Here is a 16,713-nt window from a genome sequence, read left to right as displayed (position 1 = left end):
TTTTATTATATTAGTGCATATATATGATCGTATACACACACACACACACAGAGATTTTGGGGGTCACAACAGGAGCTGCTGCTTATTCTCACATTGTGACAATTTCCACGCTAAATCGCTTTTAATTCTGTTTAGTATAAAATTACCTCCCTATTCAGGTAACCGCTAAAGCGAACCAGCTGCGGTCCGAGCGGCCCCTGCCAAGCGGAGGAAGCGTGTGTTTGATTTTCCTTGGAGTCCCACACACACACAGGGGCCTTCTGAGGGCCCCCCACCTCAGCGACTGATGCTGGAGGTCCAGACGCGTCGAAATGTTGGGTACGTGTGGCAGCTTAATTTGCGTTGTGGTTATTTGCTGAATCTATAAACCAACATGAGAATCATATAAAGGCCTGGTTTTAAAAAACATAACGCCACAGTCCTGCAGTGACAGAGCTGTCTGAAAGTTGACTTTTGAGGGGGGAAAAAAACGAAGAATCGTTCCATTAATGGGCCAAAAAACAAACAAAACATCTGATGTTGAAAGAGGCTGTAATGTGCAAACAGAAAGCCAGAATGACTGGGATCAGTGGGACTGCTCGAGCAGACGGGGGCACAGCTGTGAAAGGGCGCCTCCATGTGGCACATGAGAAAGAGTCCCATCCCGTCCTGTCCCGTCCCGTCCCGTCCTACCTTATCTGCTCGGAGACCTGCTCTTCTGGGCTGCTGTTCGGAGTCATCATCAAAGATCTCCTCTTCGATGTGGCGATGGTGATCAAGACCACGCGGGTCAGAATCATGATATTCACCTTAACAATTGTTATAATAATTTACATAGTATTAGAATCTTGAAAAAGCATTATCATTATTGTTATAAATATTAAACATGCAAATATATATGTAAGTGCATATAATAAAAAATAAAGTGTTAACACACGAGTGTGTTGTAATTTTAAAATGTTATTTAAATTATATATATATATGCATTTATTTTAATATGTAACTATTTTTTAGGAAATATACATAGAAACATTTTTGCCATATGTTATTTATTGTTGTTATTACTACATTAAATATACATATATTTAAGTAAAAATGTTTTTAAAAAGAACATGTCACACATGTATTTGTTTGCATTATATAAAAATAAATACAACAATATAAACTTTATACAAATATTATATATTAATGAAATAATTACTACCTTATAACATAGCTTATTCATTAATGTAAAAAACTATATATGTAAAAATAATACTTTTTTGTAATTTGCATTTTTAACTGTATACCAAAAAAACCACACTATATTATACAAAATTTGCATTTTGTAAAAATGATAAAAATACAATAAATTACATTTATGTGTAATAAAGACCTTTTATATTATATATTTTTATGTGCAAGTATTTATTTTGTTATTAAACACACCTAACAAAAACATTTAGCTTATGTTATATTTATTTATTTATTTATTTATGTTGTTTTATTTATTTGTTGTTACTGTTGTTATTATATATATTAAAAATACACATATAAACAAGTGCACATATATAAAAAATCTACATTTTGCCACACATGTATATTTTGTATTATATAAAAAAACATGACGCAATATCAACTTTATGCAATGTTATATATGAATGTAATAGTTACTACATTATTATTACAAAGCTCATATATTAAAGTAATAATAAAAATTATACTTTTTTGTAATTAAATAGTTTTTTGTAATTCAACTGTATATACCAAACATAACACACTATATTATTATTTTAAAAATACTGCATATTGTAACATTGATACTGCAAAAAGTAACACACATAATATAAAAACATAATTAAAAAAAGTTTTATATTATATATTTTATACATGTATTTATTTTATTACATTATTATTGTTATTATACATACATAACAATATTTTAGCATTTGTTTTTCATTCATTCGTTTATTTATTTCTTTATTTAGTGCTTGTTATTATGATTCTGATTATAAAAGAGAAGACAGACCATAATAATGAAGATGACTGGTCCTGCAAAGCCCCATATGACGCCGTTCTGAACACTGAGCCAGCAGTGGCCGTCCGCTGAGTACTTCCCAGCAGCAGAGGCCAGTGTGATGGCCACGATCAGCGCGGGCAGACCTGTTAGACAACACACATTTCTACATCACACGTGTCCTCTTAAAGCTTAAAAAGGTATGCTTATGCTTTTTTCTTTTCTTGGTTTGCGGTAAAGTGTTTTTTTTCTACAGTTTGGATGTTGATGTATTCGTTTTAATGTGTAATTTAACAATAAGCAGTGCAAAATCAAATCAAGTACATGTGAATATTCAGTGCTATCAAATCAACAGGAAACCTGCATTCCGGTTCTCTTGAACCCGTTCAATAACTGCGCAGTACAACAGACTGAAGAGGAGATTGGGGGCGGAGTCACATTACCCCAGCCAATCAGGTAGTAGTATTTCATGTGTCGGTCCTCGCTCAAATTAACGCTCACTACTTTGCTCCAGAGCAGCAGGCCCTCCACCAGCATCCAGCTGAAGGCTGTCATGAAGAACAAATGCATCAGAGCTGCCACAAGCGTGCAGGCCACCTACAGGGCAAAGGTCAGAGCGCAGGCAGTCAAGGGTCAAAAGAGCAAACAGCCACAAGAACGAAGCCGTACTTATCCAGCTTATCCAATGCCAAATATGGCTACAGCACTAATGTCAGACTGCTGCTACTAAGATTGTTCTAAAAATAGACTTGGTTTCCTTTTTAAAAATTCAATATTATAGGCCTGATAGCATTTCATAAAGCAATAAGCCACTAGAGGATGTGTGTTTAAGTTTTCTTGAACTTGACACCCTTAAATATCGTAAAAACACTGTAACACATGACCTTGCATGGTTTATACTAATGTTAAATAAAGCTCTTTCTGATTCCGATTAAACGGACTGTTACATTAATATTATTAATACATTTACATCAGTTTTAAAAAGTATTCAAATGTATTGTGAACAGCGGTGTTGTTGTAAACTACAATAATAAAAAAATTTAAGTTATTGAAATAAAGCAGAAAATGGAAGAAAACTTGAAATAAATCTTAAAAATATATTTGAAAAAATAATAATGCGTACTGAAGCTGAAGTACTAAAATTACTGAACTAAACTTAAATTATTATTATCTAAAATGTTAATTGTATTATACTGCAATTGTATTTTTATATTAATTTTATATACTGTATATAATGCTATTTTATTATTGACTATTTTGGTAACAATTTAAATTAAGGTTCCATTTGTTAACTATATTTAATGCATTAACTAACATTAACAATGAGCAAAACATTTGTTACAGTATTCATCCATCTTTATTAACATTAGTAAATAAAATATAAAAAACATTAACATAAAATACTATGCTTATGCATAGCTGTGTTGTTATCAACTAAAGCTAAATATTTCTCTTTCTTTTTTTTTAAATGTTACATAACTGAAATAAAGTTGAAACTTAATAAAATAAATATTAGATTATTTTTTTAAATGAATAAAAAATAAATGAATCCTATACAGGAATATACATTAAAAAATAATAAAAATGTCAAAGCCACATACAATTATTAGAACTTAAAATAATTAAACTACAATAATTAAATTATAACAAAATAATAATCATTAAAAATTAATTAAAATAAAAACTGCAAATATTAAAATAAAAGCTAATTAAAAATACTAATAAATACTATAATCAAGCATAAAAAATAATGCTAAAATAACACTGCTGTATAAATAATAACAATTACAAAAAGTAAAAATTAGTTAAACATGAATTAAATATTCCGTTAAAACATACCAACAATTACAACCTCATTTTAAATGTAATGCTACCAAATAAATGTGTGAAAAACACCAAACCTTATTATGAACAGCAGCTCCACTTCAGAGAAGGACAATTTGAGCACAAGTCAAAGACACAAAAAGATTTTTGTGAACTGATGTCCGATCTGATTTCGGGATGCTGTAAAAAAAAAAAAAAAAAAAAAAAATTTTTTGTCACACATGCATTTTTCGCAATCATTCAGACACATTTTGAGAATGACAAATAAGGCAAATTGTATGTATTTTGGTAACCCAGATGCAGTATGGCTGACTAGCAGCAAACAGGCCATCAATCTCTTAAAGAAAGCAGCTTGACTGATTCTGCGCTGATTAACCTCTCTTTGTGTGACCCTTCCCTTTAATTAACTCTCCTGTAATGCCACCATAAAACTTCAGCTTCAGGCTCATTTGGCACTGAGCGCTAATTAGCCGATTAGTGGTTTTCAATACTTATTCAGCCTCTCAACTGAGCGCTATTGACGGCGTGCTGCTGAGAGTCAAGCATGCTGTCGTGACCCTTCTGAACCCAGCACTGGAAGTTAGACATCATAAAAGAGAGCGAATCGAATGCTGCCAGAGCACATCGTGCAGTGTTTCCCCGACAGAAGCACACAGCTCTTGTCATGCAGGTAGTGTGCATCGGTGAAAAGCACTTACTCTAATACGGTAAACAGCATCAAGGTCACCAGCAGAGCGCAGAGAGACGCTCCGGATCCGATAAACGTCAGCTTCGTCAGAATGCTCTCCTCTTTAAGACTCCACTGCGGGAAAAAGACCCATCAAAACACAACCATCTCGTATACCTTACACTCTGTCTGTCTCTCAGTCTAACTGTCTAACTGAAATATATGTTAACTACCGTTTATGTGAGGACTGATGCCATTACTGCGCTGCAATGGGGCTTGGGCTTTAATGTGAGATCAGATTTGCACTTTATGAAGTTCTGCAGACGAACTTCTCACATAACCACAAAGACTACTATTAAGGCTTGCTTGCGTTTGTAAGCTAACAGTGACCTCTATTGGACAGATTGTGTTATAACAGAAAGTGTTATCAGTCAGGACAGTATATTTATATAAAAGACCAAACGGCTTATTAATATTTCTCAGGGAAAAACTTAACTTTTAGTCTTACATATTGTATCATTTTATATTAGTATACATTTTTTTGTTCATAAAAAAACCCATGTATATATTATGTAATGCATTTAAGTAAAAATTAAATGTAATTATATTTTACATATTTTTTCATAATTTTGAATATATATATCAAATATATTATATATATTTTTATTGGTATAAATAATTTATTACTTAAAATAAGTAATGTTTATAAATAATACTGTATTTTATATACATTTTATATATATATATATATATATATATATATATAGTATACAATTTTTTGTTGAATAAGTTTGTATTAACATTATTATTATTAATTCATATATAATATAAATAATAACCAATTAATTGAGTATTATATCTTATTCTACACACACACACACACACACACTATATTAATATTAGTGTGTGTGTGTATAAGTAAAAAAAACTTATATACCATATTTTCATTAGAATAAATAATTTACTCATAAATAAAATAAATAATGTATAGAAATAGTATGTTGTTATATTATAATATAACATAATATTATGTAATTATCTTATTATTCTACATTTATATTTGTATATTTTATAATATATTAATATATTAACTTTTGTGTGTATATATATATATATATATATATATATATAAACATTCATTTAATATAAATAAATATAGTATAATAAAAATAATACATGAAGTTTATTTGTAAAAACAAATAAGTCTGTTTTTTTCTGTTTTTTTTTTAATCCTTCAGAAGTTTTTTTTATTATGTTACTGTTTTATTGTGTTAGCTGTATTTGTTAGTTATCTTTTACCTAGTCAAAATAACCCGACTGCAGTTTGATTGAGATTAATTAGAATGCACAATGAAAAAACAAGGTTTTTAAAAGTTATCCGTTTTTACAAATGAACTCCTCATATAAAAAAATATAAACAGATTCTTTGTTCGATTTTCTTACAGTTGAAAGCACAAAGTCTAAACATACCCTGTGCTCCATATAATTCATGAGGACAGCGAAATTGGTGGTGTGGTTGCAGAAGCAGGAAGTGACATCAGGAGGAGAAGGCAGTACTCTGCACCCTTTCTTGGACCAAGCACTTGTACGACCCGACCTTTGGACATGAGACACTACATCAGACCCAAACAAGAGACTGTAACATGACATGACACCGTTTAACAACAGTACTTACGTGATATTCCAAAAGACACAGACGGGAGTGACTTGTTTGGGATACTCTGCCTAAAGAAGAAAAAGGACAAAGATTATTTTTAAATAATTAAAAACTATCATAGTTTTATTTTTATATTTTATAAAGTTTTAGTAATTTTGTTGTGTTGTCATTTTTATTAATTTGTCTACATAGTTAATAATTAATATTAAATTTTTAGTTTTAGTTATTTTAGTACTTAAAGTTAAACAAAATTAAAATAAGAAATAAACAGAGTTCGTTTCATATATACACGCAGTTTAGTTTTAGTTGCATCAGAGGTTAATCAAATATATTACATTTTTTAAATGTTTTTAAGTGTTGTTTTTTTACCATAATCCCAGAGGACAGGGTATACTGGACAGACACAGGAACATTTTCTGCCCTGGAAACATCTCGAACCGTTGCTGAGATCACTGCTGTGGCCAGCTGACCAGTGTGATGCCTGCAAATACATGAACAAAACAGCGTTGATATAATTAATTATGACGCCAATCAACTGTAAATCCAAATGTAAACATCAATATTGGTGTAGAAACTTCAGCAGGCTCATGCTAACCGCTCGACTGCCTGTTGGTCAGCATGGGTTTTCACCTCCAGTCTGGACAACATCTCTAACAGGTTACTGTAGTAGCTATGAATAACCATCACTTCCTTGTGGCCTGTCAAAAAACATTAGCCTCTGATTTAATCATGGCATTTATCTGTAGAAATAAGAAAATTACCCAAAATCCCTTCATGTCTCACCCAGAGAAAAGACTCGCTGCATTTCTGACTCTGGTATGAGGATCTCATCATGGCTGCCGAACTGTCCACCATGAACCGAGGGCTTGAACACACAACTGCAGCTCATTGCCGTCAGCCTCTGTGGCTCCAGGTGAATATCTGAGGAAGCAGGAGATCTTGTGACTCAAAAAATAACAAAAACTCATCAATGTTTGTACAGTTTTTATGGTGAGAACACCAAAATTGCCATGGCTAAATAGTGATAACTGCTTGAATGCAATTAGGTTTATCTTTATTACTCTACCTCTCAAGAAAGCAAATATTGACTCCCATTTTTCAGAGTTCAGAGATGATGCTATCTAGTCATGCTGAGGCAAAAAAAAAAAAAAAAAAACCCTGTACCCATGTTCTTTGTTGACATTGTGAAGCTTTTGCGCTCGATCCAGAGAGCATCCGCCAGCATACACAGCAGCTTGTCAATGTTCTCCAGCATTGTCAGTGGTCCAGGGTAATCCTATGAAAATACAGGAAACTGATTCACAAACTTGATAGAAGAGTGCTCTTTTTTAGAGGATTTGGTTTCAGAAGAGTCCATTTCAGTCTCATCATAACATACCCCATGTGTTATCAAATCCTCCCATTCTTCTGCCGTATCAGGGTTGATGAGCCCGCTGACTAGTTCCAAGCAATTGCGGATCATAAGTATGAAGACATCAGTGGAAACGACTATTTTATTGAGTTGAGTGGCCTTATCGATGGTTTCTGTGAGATACAGAAGATCAGAATGTGTGAGGATGTCTTCTTTGCTGTCCATAACTCCCAATATGGCACTCAAGAGGGAAATATGACGAGTCAGATCATTTTCAGGAAACAAGGTCACATTTGTAACCTGTGGAGAAAAAGAGGAGGATAATGTATGATCAGGTCATTAGACAGTTATATTGTATGTCTGTGTCAATAGTGGCTGCATTTGGATCCTTTGGATAGTGTATGTTTATAGTGAATCTAATAAAAATCAGCCGTGGGCTCTGTCTAACTCACAGGTTTGGAATGAATCTCATTGCTGACTTGTGAGAAGAACGAGGTTCTAGGAAAACCAAGGTCCAGCTGCTCTGAAATGAAGAAGGAAAATGCCTGGATTATGACACGTGGTCAAACATACAAGGAACTGCATTTTAGAGATCCGGACGAAACAAAAACACAACTTAACAAAAGAAAAAGAAAAAAAATGCAAAAGATAACAAAACAATAAAACAGAAAACATTTTTTTTTAAATACTCAAAACAACAAGATAACAAAACCACACAAAACAAAATGAAACAAAATAAAGCATAAAACACAAAAGATAACAAAACACATTAAACAAAAGCAAAAAAAACATTTAAAAAAATAACAAAAAAAATGCACAAGATAACAAAACACAAAAACAAAATGAAACAACACAAAGCATAAAACACAAAAAAAATTATACAAAAGATAACAAAACACAATTGTCATGGAAGGGTCTGCTACGCCCTCCTCTGGCGGCATCAGATCCCTCTCTCCTGAATATTAGGACTGCATTTCCCAGTGTCCCTCTCCGCAATCATCCCCGTCTAACCCTGCTTAATTATCTTGATTACCTTTAGTATTATCACCTGCACCTTGTCTTCTCCCCTTTATATGGACTGCTCTCCCCTTTGTTATTTTGTGAAGTTTTGTGATTTACCCCTGGTCTGTATTGCTATTCTCCGTATTATCTCTGGACTCTGAAACCTGATTGATTATCCTATCTGAGTTCTCTACGAACGTCTGCTTGAGTTCCCTTTTGATGCCAGCCTGAGTTTATGTCTGCTGTTCTCTGTTTAATTACCTGTATTAATAAACTGCTGCAGATGGATCCAACTGACTCCGCCATTTCATCACAACAATAAAACAAAAAAGGCAAAAGAAACAAAACACACAATAAAACAAAAAAGCAAAAAAAAGCAATTATTAAAAAAAAAGGAAACACAAAAAGCATAAAACACAAAACAAATAGGCAAAAGATAACAAAGTCAAAGATGAAAAGAAAAACAAAAAATAAAGCAAAAATGCAAAAAATGAAACAAAACCACACAACAAAACAAAATCTAAATGAAACAACACAAAGCATAAAACACAAACCAAATAAACACAACTAAACAAAACACACAATGCCCCCTCCAACCCCCTGTATTATATTATATTTATAAACTACCATATGTATATATATATATGTAAACTTACACATTTTCATATGAACAAACAGTGAATAAATAATGTCAGTCTCACAAATTAAAAGTATTCACCACAATAACTCTTCCCGGTTCATTTTAAAGAGGACGTAACCGAAAAATGGCTTGCGGTTCAGCGAGTCATCATTGTGAACTCTGTAATATACCAAATGATTCACTATTTCACAAACGATTCACAGTTTCACAAATCTTTTTGATGGCCTCAATAAAAAGAACAGGTTCATAAGGATAATTCTACCATGAATCGGACATCAGGTTGTTATTTCGGTAAAATAATTTGCGTTTGCAACCCACTAAGTTGTGGTTTGGAACGCTGAGATGTCCTTATTAAACCTTTAAAGGTGAAAACTATATATTTAATATTTTGTAAATATATGTTACGGAGCATATTATTCATACATATGTTTATTTTTTATTAACTTTCATAACATCCAAGTGGAACAGACTTTTCTTCATCCAATCAATAAGAAATGGACAGAACTAAGTCCCACTCTAAATTTGTTATTTTTTAATTATCCATTTCACAGAATAAAAGATTTGTCACTACTTGTGTTACATTGGGTCTCTAGTAGAGCTTCAGAATGTCATAAAGCAGGTGATCACCTTTTGGGAACAGGCATACACTTCCTTTGTGTTTAGCACATGAGCTATTAATAAGTTTTCCACTTGCAGGGTCAAAGGCTACACAGGTTTTGATGGAAAGACTGTGATGCAGACCTGGACCCAACCCAGAGATGACCAGCTGGTCTTGTAGTTGGATTTTGGAGCCTATAAGAATCAAAAAACAAAAACTAGATTAGCAGACAATTGAGGTTTTTGAGTAAATTCGTCTGTCTGGGGCCACTAAGCAGCCGGCAGCCCAAGTTTGTTTTAAGTCTGCCAATTTTAAGATGTCATGGTGAGTCATAGTTCTTGATCTCTCCCAGTCTTTAAAGACCATGTGTCCTCTCTTCAGAAAACAATAAGTGTCCATGACTAATGTGAAGAGTATATTCTGAAGGGTGGGTCTCTGCATTACCGCATGGATGAAATATTTACAACCATCTCAGCCAGAGGTTACCAATCAAAACTTGGCTGTATGTCCCGCATGGCGGGAGAGTGGAAATAATTATGCAAAGACGCGAGGTTGACATAGCGACTCTACCTTGACATGGCGAGTTCCCTCTACAAGTCTGCAGGGACGTCTTTATTTCCAGCCTGGACTCGTTCCACTTGAAGAACAAACCAAAAGGGACAGCCGAGCAAAGTTTTTCCATGCTCTGGATTTCGGAGTCGACCAAGAAACGATCCCACATGTACAGTTGCGTAACATTCCCAAAAAAAGGGGCCTTGTCGTTGTTGTAGTCCCCGTAAAACTCCTGTTCTTGTCCAATCATGAAAATACCATCACCTCCGATATGGCTGGTTGACTTGAGGGAACTCCCAGAACCCACAACGGCTCCATCCACCCAGATGACCCAATTCCCGGTATTCCCGTCCCAGCTCGTGCATACAGAGTGCCAGGAAGCATCGTTGGGAAAGCCAGTTATGTAGGAGGTGTTTGACCCATGCACCAGCAATGCAAGGCGGACCGGTTCGTTCCCATTGATTTGTGCTTGGAGTTGGAACTCTTTAATGAACGACTGAATGGCGTATGAGAAGACTGTGGAAAGTCCGTGGCAAGTGGGATCAAGCTGGAGGTGAGTGCAAACCGTAAGCGCTTCCATGTTAGGGAATTTGTGACGAAGTCGAACCGATTCCCGGTGCGGACGCACTGTAAATTCCAGCATGTATATGTCTGGAGAACCTGGAAAACATCCTACAATGTTTACTAAAGAACAATATTGCCAATGTAGCGAATATGAGGCATGCTGGGAAAAGAAGGATATGGTGCTGCTCACCATTTTTTTTAAACATACCTGCACTTTCTATCCATACGGGTTGGGTGATATTTAGGGAATGCAGAAAACTGTTCAGCTTTCGAATCTCTTCAGTACTGGACACCATCACAAAGGACCCTGAACGCTGGAGGCACAGGCTGCGGGCAACGTCCCATGGCTGACGATCTGGCACGTACTCAAAGTAAAAGTCGTCACGTGTACGCAGGGTTCTGCTCTCCACTGTAAACACAGCGGTATTTTTTATTGACAAACACAATCTTACGCATTTGGCACTTTCTGTGTTAACTAATTGTACTACATGTGATTTCAAACTCTATTTTGAAATGTTTTAGTTAAAGATGGTATCTTTCATATTAATATCTATTTCATATTAATACCTATTTTAACAGTGCTGCGTGATTATATCGGAATTTTAAGCATGTTAAACAATTAACGTACACTTTGAATGCTGTGATTAACGTTACCTTTTTCCATGCAGTGATGAATGAGGACCTTGGAGGTGGGGAAAAGGTTTGCAATTATATAAAAATATTATTTGAGTCAATTTCAACGACATTTCCATAAGTATTCGTATAAGGAAAACTTGACATTTTGCCACATAACTGTTACTATTTAAACTTAACTTATTGTATTATTGGTCACTTACAATAACGTTGGAGCAAATAATTTTCAACAGATTCATCCTAAGAAACAGAATAATATATTAACAATGACACAAGTGAAACTTTTTATTGAAAAACAATAACTTAACAGGGTTTTTTTAGCAGTTTTAAACACTTTCAACGAAAGTTAAACTTTACAGAACATTACTTCATGAAATATTTATGGATATGTATATGAAAACGGAATAAAACGCCAATTACCTGATATGAGGTAAAGTCATAAATGTAATATTTTATCTCGAATGGTAAAGTTAAACAAACGGTTGACTCTGTTCTTCTTTCCGTTAGAAGTGTTGTGAGTGACTGAGGAAGTAACGTTAACTCAGAGTGAGATCATAGAAGCAGCGCGCGCTCCCGCTCGAGAACAGAGAGCAGTTCCCGCCACTCCCCTCACCATCAACACAGCTTTTATATTTGCGTTTGTGAGCGATTAAAAGAATTAAGTTTTACTGGCAGTGGTCGGTTCTGAATAAAATCTTTTAATTTATGTAAATGATTGTTTACGGTGTAAAAAATTTTCCCCCTTTGAGCAAAACGGTAGCAAAACTGAAATAAGAAGAAACATTTAATTTAACTTGTGTTAAATATTGCCTTTAGCATTTCAAATGACATAATTTTAACATAACGTTATTATTTTTTAATTTAAATAACTTTAGCATAACTTATTTTAAATAATAAAGTCATCTTGTTGCCACCACAAGATTATTATAGTTAGGCTACCTACATTTACATTTACATTTATTCATTTAGCAGACGCTTTTATCCAAAGCGACTTACAGATGAGGACAGTGGAAGCAATCAAAAACAACAAAAAGATCAATGGTATATAAATATATATAATATATAAGTTACCTAAAATCATAAATATTGCTACTTGAAATAAGATAAACTTAATCATGGGGAAGAATTTTTTTATATATATATAAATCTTAAACTTCTTTTGTTTATCTAGTTAAACAACAGTTCTCAATATCATTTAATTTAACTTACTAAAAACTATATATAGTTAAAAATCAATAAAACAAAATAAAAACTTATTAAAACCTTATGAAGGTTTCCTTTACTTATGAAGGATACTTTACATAAACGATTAAGTAAAACGTATACAACACACAACTACCACCATATTTGCAATGCAACTCAAATAATAAAAATATAAAACAATGTTACTTTTTAAATGAGACATTTTCAAACAGATTCCGGTTATGATCAAGATAAATATTAATAAACAAAGTATATAGAAACACAGAAAAGTCATACAATTTTGCAGTATGTTTAAACCGAACAGCAGACTTCTTGTCCCAGTGAGAATTTATTACTGAAAGTATAAATTAGTGTTGATTGTGGAACAATTACATGATCCAGAGTAAATGCCACTGCAAATGCTAAAAATCTCCATGCAAATGATTTTGTGAAATATCAGTGTGCCCAAGCCTGTGCAAGGGTTTGAAGTGCAAAAATATGTTGAGAAGTATTTTCTGCATGAGTTATAAAGGACTTGGGTGCTTGATCACTTGCAAAATACACAGAAATCAATCTCTTAAGTTATTCTCTTAAGCACTTCTTTAAAATCCTACAGTTAAATCTACAGGTCGTACAAAATTTGCAGACAAACTTGTAGGCCTGACTGAGTGCATACTGTAAACACATCAAAATGAAAAGTAAACCAACTTTAACATTAACCAATATACCAAATATAGTTATATACATAACTAGTACCCCTTCAATCTGCAGCTATCCAAAAATCACACCCAGCGGGCGCCTCTGGAACCCATGCCAATGCCTGAAGAAAGAGAATACACAACTTTAGGGATGGTTCGATTTCTGCTGCCATAACCTGGTAGAACATATTGTCTGTCTGTGTCCAGCGTATGAACTCCATCTGTCCTTTTATCAAATGCTGCTGTCAAAGCCTGCAGCACCGAGTGCACTTGATCTTGGGCGGCCAAGATGTTCTTCTCACATGGAAGCCGAAAACTGCCAAAGCAAAATCAAACAAACCCACAAAACAAAACTAAAAAAAGGAAATAAAACTAAACATTAAAACTAAACTAAACCCAAAGCAAAACCAAACAAACACACAAAAACTAAACAAAAACAAATTTACCAATAAATAAAACAACCAAGCCAAACCAAAAGCATACCAAACAACACCCCCCGAAAAAGGAAAACTAAAAACCCAAAGCAAAATAAAACAAACCCATACACAAAAAAACTAAAACTAAGAAATTTAATAAAAACAAAAACTAATCATTTAAACTAAACAAAAACAAATGTTAAAATAAAACTAAACCAACCCCCACCCAAAAAACAAAACAAAAACTAAAAACCCAAAGCAAAATCAAACAAATGAACAAAACGTAGAAAGATAGAAACAAAAAAAGAAACAAAAACTAAAACAAAATGACATAGAAAAAACAAAAACAAGCAAATACAAAAAAAGACAATAAAAAAATTCAAACTAAAATCAAAACACAAACTGAAAACAAAACCACACCCGCCCCAACAAAGGAATACAAATAAAACACACAAAAAAGAAAACAAAAGAAAACCATGTAATAAACAAAATAAGCCAAAACCAGACCAAACAAAAAAAGCCAAACCAAACAATCTCCAACTAATAAAAACTAAAACAAACAGAAAATGGAAACAAAAACCATACAAAAACTAAACAATTAAAAACCAAAATTTTAATATACACATTTATTGTTGGCTATCTTATTTGTTTTAGACCAAAGGGTTTTGGTTTGGTGAGTGGGTTTGAGAAATGACTGAGTGAGCTTGTGGGATGCATCCATTTTTCCTAATCCCATGTTGCTGAACAATAACAACAAGACTATAGTTTACAAGCACTGTCTCCCTCAGTCATTGTTGGGCTGGTCATCAATCCAAAACATTTTACCCTCAATGACAAGTAACAGCTGTTTGTAAGGTGTACCGACAAACAGCAGCGGAAGTAGCTCTGAAGAGTGCTGGCGACATCCATCGCGCTGGATTTCTGAATCTGTGAATATATTAGAAGTGATATTATGAAATGATGTTACACTACACATCCATTTCAGTTATTAATGTATACATATATAGCTCAATATTAACTGGATCAATAAACATTCCATTTTATCAAGTAAATTATTTATTAAGAGTACTTACTGGTATATGAGCAGATGAAAGATCTCGATGTATCTCTGTGGTGATCTTCTGACCAATGAGGAGAAACTTATTCAACACAGGGAAACGCATCATATATTCAGATATTTATACAACATAAATATAATATTACAACTTACATACGTACAAAAAGACCAAATGCACACATGAACTCGAACTAAGTTAAGTGTACACATAATCTGTCACACACCTGGACTCATTTTGTGTGTTTTTGCCCCTGTGACCCAGTTTCTGTCTTCCGTGTCTGGTTTGATTAGTTTCCAGGTGTGTCTCTTCATTTCCCCATGTGTTCCATGTCCCTGTTAATTTAGTCATGCCATCCACCTGTGTTTCCCCAATTATCCCTTCTACTTAAGCCTTGTCCTTTCAGTTCTGTTTTGTCGGGTCTACTCGTCTAAATGTCAACTTGTCTACTTGTCACCTGTTACTTGCCACTTGCCTCTTGCCACCTGTTATTTACGACTTACCTTGTTTATGTTTTATTTAATAAATCCTTGTTTTGTTTATCCCTCGGCTCCGTGTTCCTTCCAGCAGCATAAGCCGTGACAGAAGACCCGACCTGAAAAAGTTAAAAACTGCGTGTTTTCCCTCCGTTTTGTTTTCCGTTTTTTTTCACAGTCTTTTTCCTTTCCGTAGTGTTTCATGGATCCCCTCTATCGCCCCGAATACCTCCTCCTCCTGCTGGAGCCGGAGGGACTGTCTCTCGAGGACCATACCAGACGGTTTCTCTGGATAGCTAAAGCCACCAGCTACCCGGACCACGCGCTCTGCACCTTTTATCACGCCAGCCTGAACCCTAGGTGCAGAGCGTTGTCGCCCGAAGATGGTCCTCGGGAGGATTTCGCCGCATTTATAGAGTGGAATCTGGTGAGAAATGGGTCCCCTCTCACGGTCGGCCCAATGGAGGATCTCGCCAGGTCCACTCTGGACCCAGAGCCCAGCCTACAATCTCCCCACGGTACGAGGCATAAGCCCGAGCCCACCGATGACGGAGAGCCAGAGAGCATCCCGTCAGACCAGGTGCGAGAGCCGGCGACACTGCCCACCACGAGGGAGCAAAATATGGAGCGCCAAATGGGTCAAAATGAGGGGGGTTCCAATTCACCTATGCCAGATCCTCTGTTAAGCCCAGGAAGGGCTCCTGTTCCCCCGTTAAGCCCAGGAAGGGCTCCTGTTCCCCCGTTAAGCCCAGGACGGGCTCCTGTTCCCCCGTTAAGCCCAGGACGGGCTCCTGATCTTCCGTTAAGCCCAGGACGGGCTCCTGATCCTCCTGTAAGCCCAGGATGGGCTCCTGATCCTCTGTTAAGCCCAGGAAGGGCTCCTGATTCCCCGTTAAGCCCAGGACGGGCTCCTGTTCCCCCGTTAAGCCCAGGACGGGCTCCTGATCCTCCTGTAAGCCCAGGACGGGCTCCTGATCCTCTGTTAAGCCCAGGAAGGGCTCCTGATTCCCCGTTAAGCCCAGGAAGGGCTCCTGATTCCCCGTTAAGCCCAGGACGGGCTCCTGATCCTCCTGTAAGCCCAGGACGGGCTCCTGATCCTCTGTTAAGCCCAGGACGGGCTCCTGTTCCCCCGTTAAGCCCAGGACGGGCTCCTGTTCCCCCGTTAAGCCCAGGACGGGCTCCTGTTCCCCCGTTAAGCCCAGGACGGGCTCCTGTTCCCCCGTTAAGCCCAGGACGGGCTCCTGATCCTCCTTTAAGCCCAGGAAGAGCTCCTGATCCTCCGTTAAGCCCAGGACGGGCTCCTGATCCTCCGTTAAGCCCAGGAAGGGCTCCAGCCCCAGAGCTTACTCCAATGCCTGCTCCTCCAAAATTCCCACCCTCCCACCCACTCCTGCCTCCTCCTCCGCTGTCGTCTGGCTGCCCC

General features: G+C 35.8%; 1 pseudogene; it reads right to left on the bottom strand.

Annotated features, from left to right (window-relative positions):
• The window catches only part of LOC132159938 (uncharacterized), a 61,898-nt pseudogene extending 49,877 nt beyond the window's left edge, over positions 1-12,021 (bottom strand).
• Positions 12,022-16,713: the final 4,692 nt, after the last annotated feature.

This window comes from Carassius carassius, chromosome 16, assembly GCF_963082965.1.
Source record: "Carassius carassius chromosome 16, fCarCar2.1, whole genome shotgun sequence".
NCBI classification, from domain to species: domain Eukaryota; kingdom Metazoa; phylum Chordata; class Actinopteri; order Cypriniformes; family Cyprinidae; genus Carassius; species Carassius carassius.
This window is presented reverse-complemented; position numbering and strand designations above follow the sequence as displayed.